Source organism: Bos javanicus, chromosome 2 (assembly GCF_032452875.1).
Source record: "Bos javanicus breed banteng chromosome 2, ARS-OSU_banteng_1.0, whole genome shotgun sequence".
Taxonomy (NCBI): domain Eukaryota; kingdom Metazoa; phylum Chordata; class Mammalia; order Artiodactyla; family Bovidae; genus Bos; species Bos javanicus.
Window position 1 is genome coordinate 65,829,629 of NC_083869.1, and position 19,232 is coordinate 65,848,860.

Consider the following 19,232-nt stretch of genomic DNA (forward strand, 5'->3'; position numbering starts at 1 on the left):
TGTTTCATTGCCATTCTCCCAAATCTTCCCACCCTCTCCCTCTCCCACAGAGTCCATAAGACTGATCTATACATCAGTGTCTCTTTTGCTGTCTCGTACACGGGGTTATTGTTACCCTCTTTCTAAATTCCATATATATGTACCCCAATGTTCATCGCAGCACTGTTTATAATAGCCAAGACATGGAAGCAACCTAGATGTCCATCAGCAGATGAATGGATAAAGAAAGCTGTGGTACATATACACAATGGAGTATTACTCAGCCATTAAAAAGAATACATTTGAATCAGTTCTAATGAGGTGGACGAAACTGGAGCCTATTATACAGAGTGAAGTAAGCCAGAAGGAAAAGCATCAATTCTTTGGCGCTCAGCTTTCTTTATAGTCCAACTCTCACATCCATACATGACCACTGGAAAAACCATAGCCTTGACTAGACAGACCTTTGTTGGCAAAGTTATATCTCTGCTTTTTAATATGCTGTCTAGGTTGGTCATAACTTTCCTTCCAAGGAGAAAGCGTCTTTTAATTTCATGGCTACAGTTACCATCTGCAGTGATTTTGGAGCCCCGCAAAATAAAATCTGCCACTGTTTCCCCTGTTTCTCCATCTATTTGCCATGAAGTGATGGGACCAGATGCCATGGTCTTTGTTTTCTAAATATTGAACTTTAAGCCAACTTTTTCACTCTCCTCTTTGACTTTCAAGAGGCTCTTTAGTTCTTCTTCGCTTTCTGCCATAAGGGTGGTGTCATCTGAATATCTGAGGTTATTGAGATTTCTCCCAGCAATCTTGATTCCAGCTTGTGCTTCCTCTAGCCCAGCGCTTCTCATGATGTACTCTGCATATAAGTTAAATAAGCAGGGTGACAATATACAGCCTTGACATACTCCTTTTCCTATTAGGAACCAGTCTGTTGTTCCATGTCCAGTTCTAACTGTCGCTTCTTGACCTGCATACAGATTTCTCAAGAGGCATGTCAGGTGGTCTGGTATTCCCATCTTTTTCAGAATTTTCCACAGTTTATTGTGATCCACACAGTCAAAGGCTTTGGCATAGTCAATAAAGCAGAAATAGATGTTTTTCTGAAGCTCTCTTGCTTTTTCGATGACCCAGTGGATGTTGGCGATTTGATCTCTGCTTCCTCTGCCTTTTCTAAATCCAGCTTGAACACCTGGAAGTTCACAGTTCATGTATTGTTGAAGCCTGGCTTGGAGAATTTTGATCATTACTTTATTAGCGTGTGAGATGAGTGCAATTGTGCGGTAGTTTGAGCATTCTTTGGCATTGCCTTTCTTTGGGATTTGAATGAAAACTGACCTTTTCCAGTCCTGTGGCCAGGTTTTCATTAGTTATCTCTTTTATGCATAGTAGTGTGTATATGCCGATCCCATTCTTGCTTGACCCCTGCCTCTCCCAAGGTGCTCCATGTTGACTCAGCAGTAGTAATACAAGATTCATAGTAGTGTGGTTTTAGAGGCAAACACTTCTCCCATTGGATGACTGATGTCAGAAATTCCCTTTGAAATGAACAAAGTCTATGCCTTCTTCAAAGTTTAAAGATAAGGAGCTCATGGCTGTTCACAGAGAGCTGACCAAGTAGCTCTCACATACATGGACAAGCACTGTGGTGTGAGCTCAGAGCAGCCAACTAGGGCTGGGAGAACAGGATCATCTCTGGTGTCCTTGGCCAAGCCGCCACCTCTCTTTCTGTTTTACTTTTCCCATCCATCAAAACATGAAAAGGTTGGCTTAGAAAATCTCCAAACTCTTTCATCACTAACTTCCAGTTATGTGTATTATGATAAATTGACTGAAGCGTTGTCATATTTTAATGGGGATGGGGTAACATGAGGATACAAGGGAACCAGCATCTAAAATGGACCCAAATAAAGTAGGGACATCAGCCCTAAAGTCAGGCCTCCTCACTTCAAACTGGAAAATCAAAGCGAGCCTGTTTGACAATCTCATCAAGGGTCTGCTGGTGCATTAGACTAGGCACTGTGAGAATTGCAGGCAGTTATGTAAAGCACTCTACATGAGTGGAGGAGCAGGGTATGTATTCAGCAAAGAAGCCTTGAAGAGATGTGTTGAGGCATTTGAAACAGACAAATGTACACATAGTTCCTCCATCAAAGGTTTAGCACTGGGGAGATGCATGGAAATTTTAAAAATAAAAGCGGCAGATTCCAGAGATACCACTGGAAAAGAAACTTTTCATCCCCTTGTACCAGTTGTTACTGTTGTTGCTTGATTGCTCCGTCGTGTCCCACTCTCTTTCAACCCCATGGACTGTAGCCTGCCAGGCTCCTCTGTCCCTGGAATTCTCCAGGCAAGAATACTGGAGTGGGTTGCCGTTTCCTCCTCCAGGGTATCTTCTCAGCACAGGAACTGAACCTGCATCTCCTGTGTCTCCTGCCTTGGCAGGCGGATTCTTTACCACTGAGCCACCAGGAAAGTCTGTACCAGAACACCACATAATCATGGGTTATCTGCCTAGAGCATTTGGTCCTGGAATTACAACTATTATCCTCCTCTAGAGGGTCCTTGTTGTTTTCCTGTCTTGCAGTTTCTTTTCACTATGTTGATCCCACAACTGTGTATGAGTTAGAATACCTCATTTATCATATTCATCCATATGGTTGTTTATACAGATATCAACCTGCCTTACCGTATAAGATATAAGGAAAGTAGTCAGATACATGAAAATGAAGATACAAAAGTAAATCTGGAGCCCTTGAAAGAAAAACATGAATGAACAGAGGTAAAATGTCTAGCCTTGCACTGAAGAAATTCTCCATTTCTGATACAGAACGCTGGAATTCCAGCAAGGAATTCTTTCTAAGTGAACATTCCATATTACAAACCTTTCATTTGAATGACTGTAAATGGAAACTTTGAGTGAGCTGTGAAGTCTGTTAAAATGTGTTTTGAGTTTGTATAGTCAAAGCTATTGTTTTTCCAGTAATCGTGTGGATGTGAGAGTTGAACCATGAGGAAGGCTGGGTGCCCTAGAATTGATGCTTTTGAACTGTGGTGCAGGAGAAGACTCTTGAGAGTCCTGTGGACAGCAAGGAGATCAAACTAGTCAATCCTAAAGGAAATCATCCCTGAATATTCATTGGAAGAACTGATGCTGAAGCTGAAGTGCCAATACTTTGGCCACCTGATGCAAAGAGCCGACTCATTAGAAAAGACCCTGGTGCTGGGAAATATTGAATTCAGGAGGAAAAGGGGATGACAGAGGATGAGATGGTTGAATGGCTTCACTGACTCAATGGACATGAGTCTGAGCAAACTCTAGGAGGTGGCGAAGGACAAGGAAGCCTGGTGTGCTATAGTCCATGGGTTACAAGTTTTTCAAATAGGTATATGTGGTAGCCAGACAGAGGGACTGGAAAAGAGACTTGTTGCCTGCTCCTGATCATATATGTTATTTTTGATGAGAAACTATTAATAAAAGAGTTAAATTTGCTAAAAGTACACTACACGATGTTAATGACCCACACACAATGCTAAACAGATCTGCCTTAAAGAAAATTCAAAAGGAAAGATTCATGTTCAGTATTGTCTGTGAACTCAGAACGTGGGTTTATATTTGCAGCATGATATAAGTGAACCAGACTCTCCTCGACATGCAGTTTTTATCTAATGAAAATTTTACTGCGACTATTGATAATTGGCAGGATTTCTTCCAGAAAAGGTAGATTAAGAATGGCATTTGTCCTTAAGTGCATTAATAAAACCACATTTTGAAATTAAGACAAAAAAGAATTGCAAACAGGCACGACTCCTGCCTAGTGTCACAAGCTGTGTGACCCTGGAAAATCTACTTAACCTCTCTGAGTTTCAAATGTTTCATCTCTAAGTTAAGGATAATAATTCCTACTTGGGAGGTTGTATGAGCCAGAGTTTGCAAGAGCATCAACAAGAGAACAGGGTATACAGCAGGCTCTGTTTGGATGGTCTCACAGAGATGTATTGTGGCCCAGACACTTGACCTAGCAAGTTCCATAGAGCAGAGAAGAACATGAATACATAACATTTAGCTCTTTGGCGTTTGGAAAGCACATTGCTTTTAAATCTGCCTGCTTGCAGGAGGTTTTCTAAAGGTCAGCTACATGTGGCTTGTTAAGGAAGATGATTGAATCATCTGGCAGTTTGAGAAGAAAAAGACAGATGGATTTCAACAGCGTCCTCCCGCACGATTGACATTTTCTTTTACAAATCAAGATGGGGTTGTGGAGTTGCTCATGTGGTTCTCCAAAGGAGACCGTGGTGGTGCTGGGCTGCAGCTCCGGTGGCTTGTTCCTTGTTTAGCCCAGTGAGTATCCTTGTTCCTGTCACTCTCAGTTACTGAAGGATCCATCGTGCCCGAGACTCACAAGGGGGCTTCATTTCCACTTCCTGAGGAGGAGTGGCAGGGGGCAGATAACTTCATGAGGTGAGCAAATTGAATTGATTACCATCTGCAGACAGGGTGAACGCTTTGATCCTAATCATGCTGGCAGGACCTCCAGGCTGTCTGATTCACTTAGACAAGAGCCCTGAGAGAATGGGCAGGGTAAGAAGCCCATATGCTCACCTGGCAGTCTAGTGCCATCTCAACTGAGCAGATCTTCAGAAACATGGAGAGCATCTTTACTACTAATGACCACCCACCCCCTGCCCCCACCCCTACAGATGTCATAACAAGACTCTGAAGACAAGAGATATGCCATGATCTATTTTCATGTACTCACGTCTGTGGCTTTCTGATATTGACTGATGTGTTAATTGGTACGTGTCTTCCTTTTTGTCCTCTTTCTGCAGGTAACAGGCTCAGTTCATCATTGATTCAGGAGGGCTACCTGGTGGGGTAGAAGGTAGTGGCCTGTTGGTTATTCTGTCTTTGGTTTCTCAAAAGCTGAATTGCTCAGGAGAACTGATATAGTTTGCTGAGGAGGTGGAAGGAAAGGAGAAGTGATTTTATTTTTATTTATTTATTATTATAATTTAGTTTATTTATTATTGGAGTATAATTGCTTTACAATGTTGTGTTAGTTTGTTTTATGACAAAGTGAATCAGCTATATGTATACATATATCTCCTCCCTCTTGAGCCTCCACCCCACCCCTCTAGGTCATCACAGAGTACTGAGCTGAGCTCCCTGTGCTATACAGCAGCTTCCCACTAATTATATATTCACACATAGTGGTGGATATATGTCAATCCTACTCTCCCAGTTTGTTCCACCCTCCCTTTCCCTTTCTGTGTGCACATATCCATTCTGTACACCTGCATCTCTATTCTTGCCCTGCAGATAGATTCATCTGTACCATTTTTCTAGATTCCATACATATGCAATAATATACATTTGTTTTTCTCTTTCTGACTTACTTCACTTTGTATGATAGACTCTAGGTCTGTCCACATCACTACAAGGGATCCAATTTTGTTCCTTTTTATGGCTGGGTAATATTCCACTGGAGAAATGATTTTAGAGAATTGTAGAGAAGCAAGAGAGATCAGAAGACTCTCTCCACTTGTCCCCACCCCACCCTGCCCTCTACTAGACTGGGACATGAGGGAGAGAGATCTCTTAGAAGCACTGAGATAATTTACTTATTGATCTTATTTTATTCTATGCATTTATAGATTTATCACTACTGGTGCCCACTTCTGAGTGTCCTCTTCATTCTTTCCATCCCCAAATCAGTGCCTTTGGCTCTTCTCAAGAGCTCAAATATTGTCTGGTTCCTCTGTTTCTGGAGGATGGTGGTTTTATGAAATATCTGAAGCTTCTCATATTGCAAAGAAAAAGTGCAAATTTTCTAGAATGACCGTGGAGTCTGTATCATTTAGCACTGAGCACCATTGGAGAGATTAGAACTGCAGGCACACTTTTAAGATAGGATTTTACTACGCAGTGGAATGAAAAAACAGAAGTGTACAGTGTTTCCTGTGGACTCCAGCATTTCAATGTTATTATACTTTTATTGAATATTCAATAAAAGAATATGACACCCTTTCAAATCGTGTTCTTGTAACCTACTGCTATGAAGTCAAATGGAGACAGAGAGCAGATCTGTGTTCTCAGTACAGGTGGTGTTCAGCTGATCTTTAGACTTACATTTTTCCGGTATTGAGCATATTTTAAAACCTCAGCATTCAAACCCTCAGTTTCTCATGGCTCAATTCATGTCACTTGCATGTTGCATTGCATTCAACAGTTCAGCATTTTTGTTTGAGAATTTTTGGACTTCAGTTTGTGCTATTGTTAGCCAGTAATAGTATTGTTTCCTTCATTCATTCTACACAAATTTATTGAGTGCCTACTCATTGGCAGACATTGCATTAGGCTCAGAGGAATAAGACATACTGTCTTCCTTGTCAGTGATTTTGCAGTTGACCAGGCGAGACAAACTCAGCTAATGCTATCCTTATGATCCCTTTTAAGCATTATTGCAGCGTAAGGCAGAGGGTGATACAGTGGGCATCCAATCCAGGCTGTGGGGGGTCGGGGTGGGGCAGGGAAGGCTTCCCTAGCAGAAGAGTAAGGGAGGGGCAAAGAGGGCAAGCAGCAGCAGCATGTCCAGTGATAGGTACCCATCAACTCAATGTGCCTGTTTGACTCAGGAACAATTTCAGGTTTCAAAACACAAACCAGGGGGATTCCCTGGTGGCTTGGTGGTAGAGTCCTTCTTCCAATGCAGGAGACATGGGTTAGATCCCTGCTATGGGAAGATCCCATGGAGAAAGAAATGGCACCCACTCCAGTATTCTTGCCTGGGAAATCCCATGGACAGAGGAGCCTGGCAGGCTATAGTCCATGGGGTCCCAAGAGTTAGACATTAGACATGACTCAGCAACTAGACTACCACCACCATCCTGGTACTAGCCTCACCCACGTTTATAATCTAGACTATCAGTTAAACCATGCTCATTTCACATGAAACAAGTGAAAGTATTTTTTTTTTTTTTAATTGCAGATATTTCCCCATCAGTCCTGTGGTTACGATTCCATGCTTCCACTGCAGGGGGCATGGGTTTTATCCCTGGTCAGGGAACTAGGATCCTGCCTGCCTGCATAGTGTGGCCAGAAGCAAAAATGCAACAATTAATATTTTTACATCATGGTTACTTTGTCCTGTCTTCCTGGAAAATTGCAGTACTTGGCTCCAGGCCAGTGCCTCCAGGGGAATCCAGGTTTCAGAGTCTGTACCCTCTTCTGCCCCTTCCCCTGGGTGCCCTGTTAAGCTGCTGAAACTGTTAAGTTATTCTTGCCCCTTGCCTCTAGTCCTCCACAAGCCTGAAGTTGTCTTTGATTTTATGAGAGGATAGCTCTTTCTTGGACGGTCCAGTTCTCTAAAATAAGAATCATGTCAATGGAGTATTTTAAAAACAATGGAGGTGACAGAAAGCTCAACAAGTTTACTGGATTTGGCAATTAGGAGGCCATTGGTGACTTGGCGTAAGCAGAGAAGCCAGACTGAGGTGGGTTGAGGAGTGAATGAGAGCTATGGAAATGGAGAACATGAGTGGGGTCTTCTTAGTCAGAACTTGGCTTGATAGAGGTGAGTGGAAGCAGGTAGATGGTGAGTGCAGGGTCAAGTTGAGATGCAGAGAAAACTGGTAGAGACATTTCCCATGCTACCTATTGGAACTTTTCACCCTCCTAATCCCGAAAGTCAAGGAAAAAAGATCCTCATGTATTTCAATCCCCACCCCACACCGTGCCAATATCCCTTGTTTCCTAAACAGAAAAACTTTCATACCCTCTGCCTGTCATTGACATCCAGAAAGAGAATGCAGTTCATTTTTTTTTTCCTTTCAAATCATTAAGAACAACACTTCGGGAAAATTCTTGTCATTGCCAGCTTGCCGAAGAAACAGGCTGTTGTTCTGCAAATGGGGCCCGTGTTATTACATGCATTTGTTCTGTCTGCTCACCCAGATACCCCGGGATGCTTGTTTCCATAAAACCTGCCTGTCATCTCTTATGGGACCTTCACACATCAGTGACACCGATTACCTCGCGTCACAGCCCATCAGTTGGCTTATCTCCAGAAGAATGTGAAATTGCCTAACAAGCCTGCAAATGTGAAGGGCTCCCATTTGGCTTAATCACACATGATGTTGGCCTGTCGCATCTGTCCCCATACTGAAGCTGCGCCTCCCATTTCTTAGAAAATACAGTTTCCAGAGCCCTGGCTTGGCTCTCCTGATTGTGTGAAGTTTGAATCCCTAGTTCCCAATTCTGGGGTGAATTTCATTCTGGAAGTACCCTCTGTGCCCTTCTCCCCACCTTATAATTTTCCCATTATCTCATTCCTTAAAATTGATCTTGACAATCTGGCAACCTGGCAAAATTATTATTTTTTTATTAGAATATAACTGTTTTATAATGTTGCATTGGTTTCTGCTGTACAACAACATGAATCAGCTATATGTGTATGTATATTCTCTCCTTCTTGAACCTACCTCCCACCGCCCCGCCCACCACCATTCTAACAGTCGAGGTCATCACAGAGCGCCAAGCTGAGCTCCCTATGGTATACAGTAGCTTCTTGCTAAGCTGTCTGCTTTACACATGCTGGTGTGTATATGTCTGGGCTACTCTCTCAGTTCATACCCTCCTTCCTTCTCTTACCATGTCCACAAGTCCATTTTCTATGTCTGTGCCTCTTTTTCTGCCCTGAAAATAAAATTCATCAGTATCATTTTTCTAGATTCCATATATATATATATATATATATATATATATATATATATATGAGTGATGATATTTGTTTTTGTCTTTCTGACTTACTTCACTCTGTATGACAGGCTCTAGGTTTATCCACATCACTTCAACTGATTCAATTTCATTCCTATTTATGGCTGCGTGCTAAAGCTGAAACTCCAGTACTTTGGCCACCTCATGTGAAGAGTTGACTCATTGGAAAAGACTCTGATGCTGGGAGGGATTGGGGGCAAGAGGAGAAGGGGACGACAGAGGATGAGATGGCTGGATGGCATCACTGACTCGATGGACGTGAGTCTGGATGAACTCCGGGAGTTGGTGATGGACAGGGAGGCCTGGCATGCTGCGATTCACGGGGTCGCAAAGAGTTGGACACGACTGAGTGACTGAACTGAACTGAACTGAATATTCCATTGTATATATGTACCACAGAGAACTACCATATGACTCAGAAATCCTACTACTGGACATATACCCTGAGAAGACAACAATTCAAAAAGGCACATGTACCTCAATGTTCACTGCAGCACTATTTACGAGAGCCAGGATGTGGAGTCAACCTAATTGTCCTTCAGCAGATAAGTAGGTAAAGAAAATGTAGCAAAATCATTTTCAGCATTTTTGGGCTTTTTAACTGTGTTTGAAGTGAGTGGTAGCCTTGGAGCCTTACTTGGGGCTAAGGCACACATTCAAGTATATGCATCCAGCACATTTTGCCAGTTTGGGAGGATGTATACTCCCTTGTTTCCTTTGTACTCCCACCCTCCTTTGCAAGAATTTCCTACCAGTTTTTTTTTTTTTTTTTTGAGACTATGGAATGTTTTATTAACCAAAAACATACTTATGTTTTGAGTGTTGTCTTCTTTCTCTTAAGGATTGTTAAAGGTAATTGACAACATCATAGTGTATAGTAAACACTCACAGAATACTTGTGAAATCTGCCAGGGTCTTCTAATTGGATTGGCCAAAAAGTTTGTTTTTCCAGAAGATGTTATGGAAAAATTTGAATGAACTTTTTGGCCAACTCAATATAATCCACTAGCTGTCAGCAGACGTGATTGTGGTCAAAACTGCCCCCATCAGAAAAGGTGCATCTTTCATATTCTATGAAGTGAAAGATACTGTGGTGGATGCAAAGATGAGTAAAGTGATGGTCCCGCTGTCAACAAGGCAGAGGGCCATACACTATATCAGAGGTGCATGTATTACATAAAGGATTGGGGAACTGGGGACACAGTGTCATGAAGGAGGCCAACAATGTGATTATATTTTTAAAGAAGGAGACAAACATGCTGAGGATGTCAGTGCTTTGTTCTGTGGTCCAGAGGTTTTGGGAGCAGCTACTTGCTTATAGATGTTGTGTCAACAACATTTAGAAATTTTCCAAATTCCTGATTCTCTGGCATTTGTGACCTTACTGGCTGGGGAAAGACTGCTGCTCTGAGGGGGTAGTCAATTCTTAGAGGCAGTAAAAGGCTCAGCCCCCAGGAGGGAGCATCCTTTTGATTTGCAAACTAATCCAGAACCTTCACTCTGAACAACCTCCTCTCTCTGCTTCTGAACTCTAGGAGGCAGTTTCCTCTGTCCTAATCAGCCAGAACCAGGTAACAGGCACCAGGCACCTAGAGACCACCTCAATAACTCAGAGCCCACTGAATACTTCAGAGAGCCAATCCTAAGCTGTTTTTTGTGGAAAACACAATAAATGCTCTAGGCCATGCTTTCCACTCACCTCTTCGGGCTCTTGATCAAATCTGGTGTTCCCCCATGCAGCCCTGCATGCCCCGTCCACTCTAGAAATGTAGTAATAAAATAGAATCTCTACATTAAACTTCTTTCAATGCATTAGCCTCCCTGTGTTGTCATTCAGTCACCTTTATAAATGAAAGTCCTGCAGTTGCATTTTGAGACAGAAGTGGGTTCTCAGATGGAGCATGACCTGGTATGAAGAAGAGATCCTGGGTCTCAGGCCATCTACTTCTTAGAGCTTATAGGCAATGGGGGTGAGTCATTCCCTTTGTCATTAAATTCTTTATGAAAACATGATTCTAGCAGTGGCATAGTATTATAACCTATATTTATATCATACATTTAATTAACCTAATTAATATAAAATAATGTTGTTTTCATTTTTTCACTCTTACATATTTCTGTAATAAGGGGCTTCCCTGGTGGAGCACCAAAGAATTGATGCTTTTGAACTGTGGTGTTGGAGAAGACTCTTGAGAGTCCCTTGGACTGCAAGGAGATCCAACCAGTCCATCCTAAAGGAGATCAGTCCTGGGTGTTCATTGAAAGGACTGATGCTGAAGCTGAAACTCCAATACTTGGGCCACCTCATGCAAGGAATTGAATCACTGGAAAAGACCCTGATGCTGGGAGGGATTGGGGGCAGGAGGAGAAGGGGATGACAGAGGATGAGATGGCTGGATGGCATCACCAACTCGATGGACATGAATTTGAGTGAACTCCAGTTGGTGATGGACAGGGAGGCCTGGTGTGCTGTGATTCATGGGGTTGCAAGGAGTCAGACACGACTGAGCCACTGAACTGAAACTGAACTGAACTGGTAGCTTAGATGTAAAGACTCAGCCTGCAATGCAGGAGACCTGGGTTCAATCCTTGGGTTGGAAAGATCCCATGGAAAAGGAAATGGCAACCTACTCCAGTATTATTGCCAGGAAATTCCATGGACAGAGGAGCCTGACAGTGTACTGTCCATGGGGTCACAAAGAGCAGGACATGACTGAGCAACTAACACACAAGCATACTTTTAGATTAAATGTGAACATTCTTGTTTCTTTAAGAAAATTTAAAGATAAATGACCAAACTCTAAGAGACATTTTTGTGGAGATGGGATGAGTTGAAAAGAGATATGTTCCCTGAAAAATTCTGAAGGCGTGGTCTATTTTTGTTTCTGAGCCTTATTTTAAAATAAGATTTAAAATCATGGTTTCTTAGGTAAGATAAACAATTTTCACACTTCTCAACCCTCAACTCCCTCTGCCTATATATCATTGCCAGTGGACAGTTTTCAAACTCACACATGTTTTCATCTTTAAAGTTAATTTATGCAGTACATGGCCACTTCCCACATGTTAATAAACACAGACAGTAAAATTGTTAGGCAGTGATTTCAACATTGTTTCCACAGTTCAAGTGCTTCAGAGTGCCTGTTACTGCTCTTTGTCCTAACTGAGTAAGACACCATCCCAGACCTCACGGACTGGGCTGCTGGCTGCCAACACTGTTCAGTGGGCAGAGAAGAGATGACAACAGCAGTCAGAACCCTGGAAACATGAAGAATTAAAATGAGGTCTGAAATGTGACTATCAGTTGACAGCAGATTTTTTTTTGCAAGTGGAGACATTAGAACTTCTTGTATCCAGGAACAAAGGTATTTTACCTATACCCCTAGGTTCTGTGCCGAGAAGAGTGATACACACTGCTGTCCTTTTGAGAGTGTCTTTGTTGTGTGCAAACACCTGCGACCACATTTTCTTGATACTCCTCAATGACAGCAAGTCTTTACTTTTTTATGGGTGGACTTGCTGATTAACAAATTCCATTTGTCACTCAGGCCCCAGTCTGAAGTTGTTCCGAGAGTTCTTCAAGACAGCTTTCCTCTGTAACTTATATGCTGTTGTATCTTTTAAGAAATTATTTTTTAGTTTATTTGTTTGTGGCTGTACTGGGTTTTCCTTGCTGCAGGAGGGCTTTCTCTAGTTGCAGCAAGTAGGGGCCCCTCTCTCGTCGCGGTGCATGGCCTTCTTATTAAGTGGCTTCTCTTGTTGTCGAGCATGGCCTCTAGGGCATAAGGGCCTCAGTAGGTGTGATGCACGGGTTTAGTTGCTCTGTGGCATGTGGTATCCTCCCAAACCAGGGATAGAACTGGTGTCCCCTGCATTGGCAGGCAGATTCTTAACCACTGTACCACCAGGGAAGTCCCATAAACTGGTTTTAAAAACAGTTCTCAAAGACAAGTTTCCCAAAATCTCTTGAGCAATAGCAGAATGTCTGGCCTGGACCTTTGGACTCCCACAAGGATTCTCAGATGTAACATTTTTTGGACAGACATATGCACATGTACATACAATGATATGGGCCAAAGGGTCAACAAAGTGGATTGAGTGTCTGCTAAGGAACTGCCTAACTCTTGGGGTCAGTCTTTCCTTCTGTTGGTAATCTGATTAGTCAGAGAAAGTGTGGAAAGTGGTAAGGCCATGTTTATACCACCTACCGTTCATATTTGCCTCTGTAGTTAGAGCAAGAGGACAGCTCCCCTGTGATAAGTAGCCCAAATGGAAAAATCCAGTGGGAATCACTTCTGGATGTTAGTAGAAACTGGGGGTGATTGACAGAAGCTATGAATGCTATTTTCAGTTTCAGATCATTGTCTTAGTGAAATGGCTAAAATTAACTTTCTTAAGTATCACAGGAGCCAAGCTTCCCCCAGAGGAAAAGGTTGTGGGGGAAATGGTATGCACTCCATCTGAGATACCTGGGCTTGGCATGAGCAAAGCTCTTGGGGAGATCCGTGAAGTCTTCCTGACTAGTCAGCCCAGAAGCTACTCACTGTGCTGTCATCTAAAAGAGTGGGTTTCATCCTCAAGGCACAGCTAGGGAATTAACCTGTCTTGCCTACCTCATGGGGTTATTGTGTCATAGATGTAGTACAGATAAAAGACCTTTAAAGTTGTTTTATGGCTTCCTAGATGACACAGTGGTAAAGAGTAAGTCTGACAATGAGGAGATGCAAGAGACATGGGTTTGATCCCTGGGTTGAGAAGATCCCCTGAAGGAGGAAATGACAACCCACTCCAGTATTCTTGCCTGGAAATTCCATGGACAGAGGAGCCTGGCAGGCTACAGTCCATGAGGTCACAAAGAGTGGGAACAATTACGCATGCACATCACAAAATTGTTTATTTATATTCTCATTACTAGGCCTTGAGCTATCTAACAATATTAAGAGCATTATAGGGAAAGTGGTGGAGAAGGCAATGGTATCCCACTCCAGTACTCTTGCCTGGAAAATCCCATGGGCAGAGGAGCCTGGTAGGCTGCAGTCCATGGGGTTGCTAAAAGTCAGACACGACTGAGCGACTTCACTTTCACTTTTCACTTTCCTGCATTGGAAAAGGAAATGGCAACCCACTCCAGTGTTTTTGCTTGGAAAATCCCAGGGACGGGGAGCCTGGTGGGCTGCCGCCTATGGGGTCGAATAGAATCGGACACGACTGAAGGGACTTAGCAGCAGCAGGGGAAGTGGACGACTAGGATGTTAAAAGTCCATCTGAGATTCTAGAAAAGGTGCTAATTACTTACAAAAGTCACAGCAAAGGTGGTTTGAGAGATGGATGATAGTGGCATGGCAGCAGGTGTTATAGAGAAAATTCATTTCAAAGACATGAAACCCAACGCTCAAGCCTTCCATTTCCCCTGACCACTCACTCTCATGCTGGCTTTGGATTTAAGGTTGTGACTGGAGAATGGGGTGAGAGCACCTTCCCTCCAGGAATCTCCACTTGTGCCCCTGGGGCCACTGGGCCAGCATGTGACTTTTCTGTTTGTACTCTTCCATGGTTGACTGTAAGGCAGATTGAATTGGAAGAATTTTATGGTTCAGGGAAGAGCATAATGAAAGTGGAATTACTCATTCATAACACAAATAAACATTGAGCCCTTATTACAAAACATAAGGCTAAAATTTGGTATCACAGAGGGGAGCATGAAATGGGCAAGAAAATCAATGTAGAGAGAAACGAAGCTCTTTGGAATGAAGAGATGGAGGACACAGGTTGGGCAATGGAAGTAGATGTGAGATATTCTCTCAAACTATCCAGACCCTTCCACTGCTGCCCTCTAGGGTAAGCTACCATCGTCTACTGCCTGGGCTATGAGCCTCCTCACTGAGCCACTAACAGATGCTCTGGTCTGCTTTCTAATCTGTTCTCCTCCCTTCAACCATCTTTAAAGACTCAAGACTGATCATGATACCTTCCTGCCTATAACCCTTTGGGGCTTCCCACTGCTCCTAAGATGAAGACTAAACTCTTTCTTTTAATGAATTTTTATTGGAGTAGAGTTGCTTTACAGTGTTGTGTTAGTTTCTGCTGTACAGCAAAGTGAATCAGCTATATGTTTCCATATATCTCCTCTTTTTTGGATTTTATTCCCATTTACATCACCACAGAGCATTGAGTAGAGTTCCCTCTGATATGCAGTCAATTCTCATTAGTTATCTATTTTATACATAGTATTAATAATGTATATATGTCAATCCCAATCTCCCAATTCTTCCCATCCCCCTCCCCCTTGATACCCATACATTTGTTCCCTATGGATGAAGACTAAACTCTTAGGTGGACCAGCAGGGCCTGCATGGTCTTGTTCCTGGACCCTCTCCGCCTCTCCCTGTATCATGCTCTCCCTCCCGCTTGTGTTTTAGCCATATACTGCTTCTCTTTTTGTCCCATGTGGTCACCATGCTCCTTGCAGGCATGGAGGCTTCCACCTGAGGCTCCTTCTGCCTGGCGCACGCTATACAGTGTGAATTTCCACATTTCTAGAGTTAATGATCATTTAATGCCAGAGTCCATCCTTGATCACTTTATTTATGTCAGATCCCCTACTGTGGGTCTGTCCTACATCACCTTTGTAGCAGTTTTACATCTTGGACTGCAGTGTTTGGTCATAATTCTTTCCCCTGATCATGTGATAGTTTCTTGAAGGGAAGAACCTCATCTAGTTTGGGTTACAGGGTGCTCAGTTGTTATCGGGTGTTCCCAGCACATGATACATAACAAGTGCTCATTAATACATGTTGATCAGTCAATAAAAGCAAATAACAAGAAATGGTGAAATGCCACTCTAAGACTAGACTCAAGAAATCTTCTCAAACCTGTGGTCCCGAAAGAGACATTGCTGCTGCTGCTAAGTCACTTCAGTTGTGTCCGACTCTGTGTGACCCCATAGACATCAGCCCACCAGGCTCTCCTGCCCCTGGGATTCTCCAGGCAAGAACACTGGAGTGGGTTGCCATTTCCTTCTCCAATGCATGAAAGTGAAAAAGTGAAAGTGAAGTCACTCAGTCATGTCCGACTCTTAGCGACCCCATGGACTGCAGCCCACCAGGCTCCTCCGTCCATGGGATTTTCCAGGCAAGAGTACTGGAGTGGGGTGCCAATGCCTTCTCCAGAAAGAGACATTGGGTGAATTTATAAAATAGCTTATCTGTCTGCCTTTTCCCTTCCAGGTGAGCAGAAATCCTATTTTCTAAGTTTGAATATCTCCCCTGCATTCAAAGTCATTTCTAACATGCAGCTTCTTAAATTTCTTTTATGAAAACAGCTTGAAATTCTGGGTGGAAAAGAGTCTTTTTCTATGAAAGAAAAGTAATTTAGTTTAGATGTTATTCAGTTTGATCTGCAAACCAAGAAAATACCCAGAGTCAATTAGACTGGCTCAGGGGCCAGTAGGTGGTCCTTTGTCTCAGAAGCTGTTTCTTTCTTTCTTTTTTTGGCTTTACAGATGTGACCACGGAAGCCAGTATGATAATACAGAGTGAAATTCATGTACTGCTAGCAGATTTAGCTGTTTTCTTGCCAAATGTTATGTTCATTAAGACAGCTATCATCAAAACAAAACAAAGGAGTCATTCAGGGAGCCAGTTAGAAATGCAATCTGGTATTACATTTCTGATAACAAGGATAAATCAGTTCTGATGAGTCCCAGTAAACAGGTTTTGACTTCCTTTGTAATTTTTGAATGACGTTCTTAACTTATTACTTATGTGTGATTTATTTGAAGGGATTACTACCCATATATTAAAGACTCTCGAGTTTGAGGATCTTTAATCATCTTCCATATCATCAATCATCAAGGCAGAACGTTGAGGGAGAGCATATACTGCCTCTAATAAACCTTCCCAAGGTGTAGAGAAGCTGTGGAGACAGCAGGTTTCAGATTTTATAGCATTTGCTCAGTTTGATGTGCATTAGCTGGGTATCATTTAGCAGCAAACACTGTATCAGCTTCCCAGGTGGCGCTAGCGGTAAAGAACCCGCTTGCCAATGGAGGAGACGTGAGACGTAGATTCAATCCCTGGGTTAGGAAGATCCTCTGGAGGAGGGCGTGGCAACCCACTCCAGTATTCTTGCCTGGAGAATCCCATGGATAGAGGATCCTGGTGGGCTACATACAGTCCATGGGGTCACAAAGAGTAGGACATGACTGAAGTGACTTGGCAGGAACACACACACATGTATTACCTAAGCCAAAGAGGGAGGTGAGCAAGAATGGTAGTCAGAATGACTTGAAATAGCTTCTTCTGCAGGATTATTTCATGCACCTGGGCTGCACAGTAACTTTTCACTTTAGTCTCAACATCCTCTCACCCTGATGCCACAGTCAGCTCCCAGCACTGACGGCCTAATTCATAAGGAAGCACCCAGCATAGTCCCTGGCACCTGGTGTTAATAACACTTGATTGTGACTGTTGAGAACTGGAATTTGATGGCAGCTTCTTATACCGGTTTCTCCAAGATTTATTTTCAGAAATTTTCCACCTAGGAAGTGGTACTCAAGTCCTTTTCTCTTATAAATCAATTTCTCTAAAAATGGAAGCTTGCAGATTCATATCTTTTTCAAGGTTCAACTTTGCTTCCAAAGAATTATGATTTGCTCTGATGTATGAAACCTTAAACATACAAAACTAATTGCAGACCGGATTTTGCAGTAGTCACTAAAGTCCAAAGTTTTAAATTATTTTCATAAATTATAGTGGAATGAAGGAAGGGAAATGATGTGAGGGCAGAATAGTTATTTTTGTGACTTCTTGGAAGAAAAGTGTTTTATTCTCCACAATTACTCATCCTTTGGAAGCAGGGCTGATCCTTTGTCAGGGAAAGGCAACCAATCACTGTGTCTGATTGGAAGGGCATGGAGAGGTCTCTTCTCCACTCCAGTAAGAAAAATAGTCTCTGATTGGTCTGCCACTGTGTCTGAAATTCCAACCATGATGTCTTAGTCTAAAGACAAGTCTCTATTATACAAATGTGAATACATTCACCAGGAAAGGTTGTATTTCATATCTGTACAGATACTAAATTAAAAAAAAATGAACTGGTCCGTAAGTTTGTCCCAGAAGAAATGGTGCTACAGAGTATTCCAGTCCTTACAGTATATTCAGTCACAGCCGGATCACCATTTGTTAGTAACCTTACAAAGGTGACTCTTACATTGATCAGGGTCCTGTCTGTGATTACAGGAGCACTAGTCTGTGTGTTTCCTGGGTGTTCCCTGTCTCGCTCGTGGAATCCCCAGCATGTGGCCTGTGGCCTGCTGGCATATATTAGGCTCTTTTGTCCTCCTGCCCCTTTATTTAAAGACTGTTTTTAAATTTTAATTTCAGTGTTCAGTCACTCAGTTGTGTCTGACTTTTTGTGGCCCCATGGACTGTAGCCCATCAGGCTCCTCTCCCATGGAATTTTCCAGGCAAGAATACTGGGGTGGGTTGCCATTCCCTTCTCCAGAGTATCTTTCAGCTCAGGGAAAGAACCCGAGTCTCCTGTGATTCCTGCCTTGGCAGGTGGATTCTTCACTACTAATCCTACCTGGGAAGACCTAAACTTTATTTTATTTATTTAGTTTATCTTTTTTGGTTGTGCTGGGTCTTTGCTGTTGTGCTCAGTCTTTCTCTAGTCACGAGCGGGGGCTATTTTTGGTTGCAGTGCCTGAGCTTCTCATTGAGAAGCTGTTGTTGCGGAGCACAGGCTCTAGGTACACAGGCTTCAGCAGTTGCCATGTGCAGGCTCTAGGCACACAGGCTTCAGCAGTTGCCATGTGCAGGCTCTAGGCACACAGGCTTCAGCAGTTGCCATGTGCAGGCTCTGAAGAGTGCAGGCTTCAGCAGTTGTGACGCATGGGCTTAGTTGCTCCTCAACATGTGGAATCTTTCCAGACCAGGGATCAAACCCATGTCCCCTGCATTGGCAGGCAAATTTTTACCCACTGTACCCCCAAGGGATGTCCAAGACTATTTTTTTTTTAAAGAGAACTTTTAGGTTGACAATAAAATTGTGAAGAGCCTTCAGAGATTTCCCACGTACTCCCACCTCTACGTATCCATAGCCACCTCTCTTTACCAACATCAGTCAATAGAATAATACCTTTCTTTCTTTCTTTTTTTTTAACCAAGGATGAACCTACTTTGACACATCAAATTACCCTTAAATCTGTAAGTTGATCTTAGTGTTGACTCTTCATATTTTACATTCTGTAAGTTTGGAAAAACATATAATGACATGTATCCATTATTATGTCATGCAGAGTATTTTCATTGCCATCAGAATCCCCTGTGCTTTGCCTATTCATCCCTCCGCCTACCAGCAGCCATTGATCTTTTTATTATCTCTATAATTTTGGTTTTCCAGAATGTCTTATAATTGGAATCATACAGTATGTAACCTTTTCAGATGGTCTCCTTTCACTTAGTAATATACT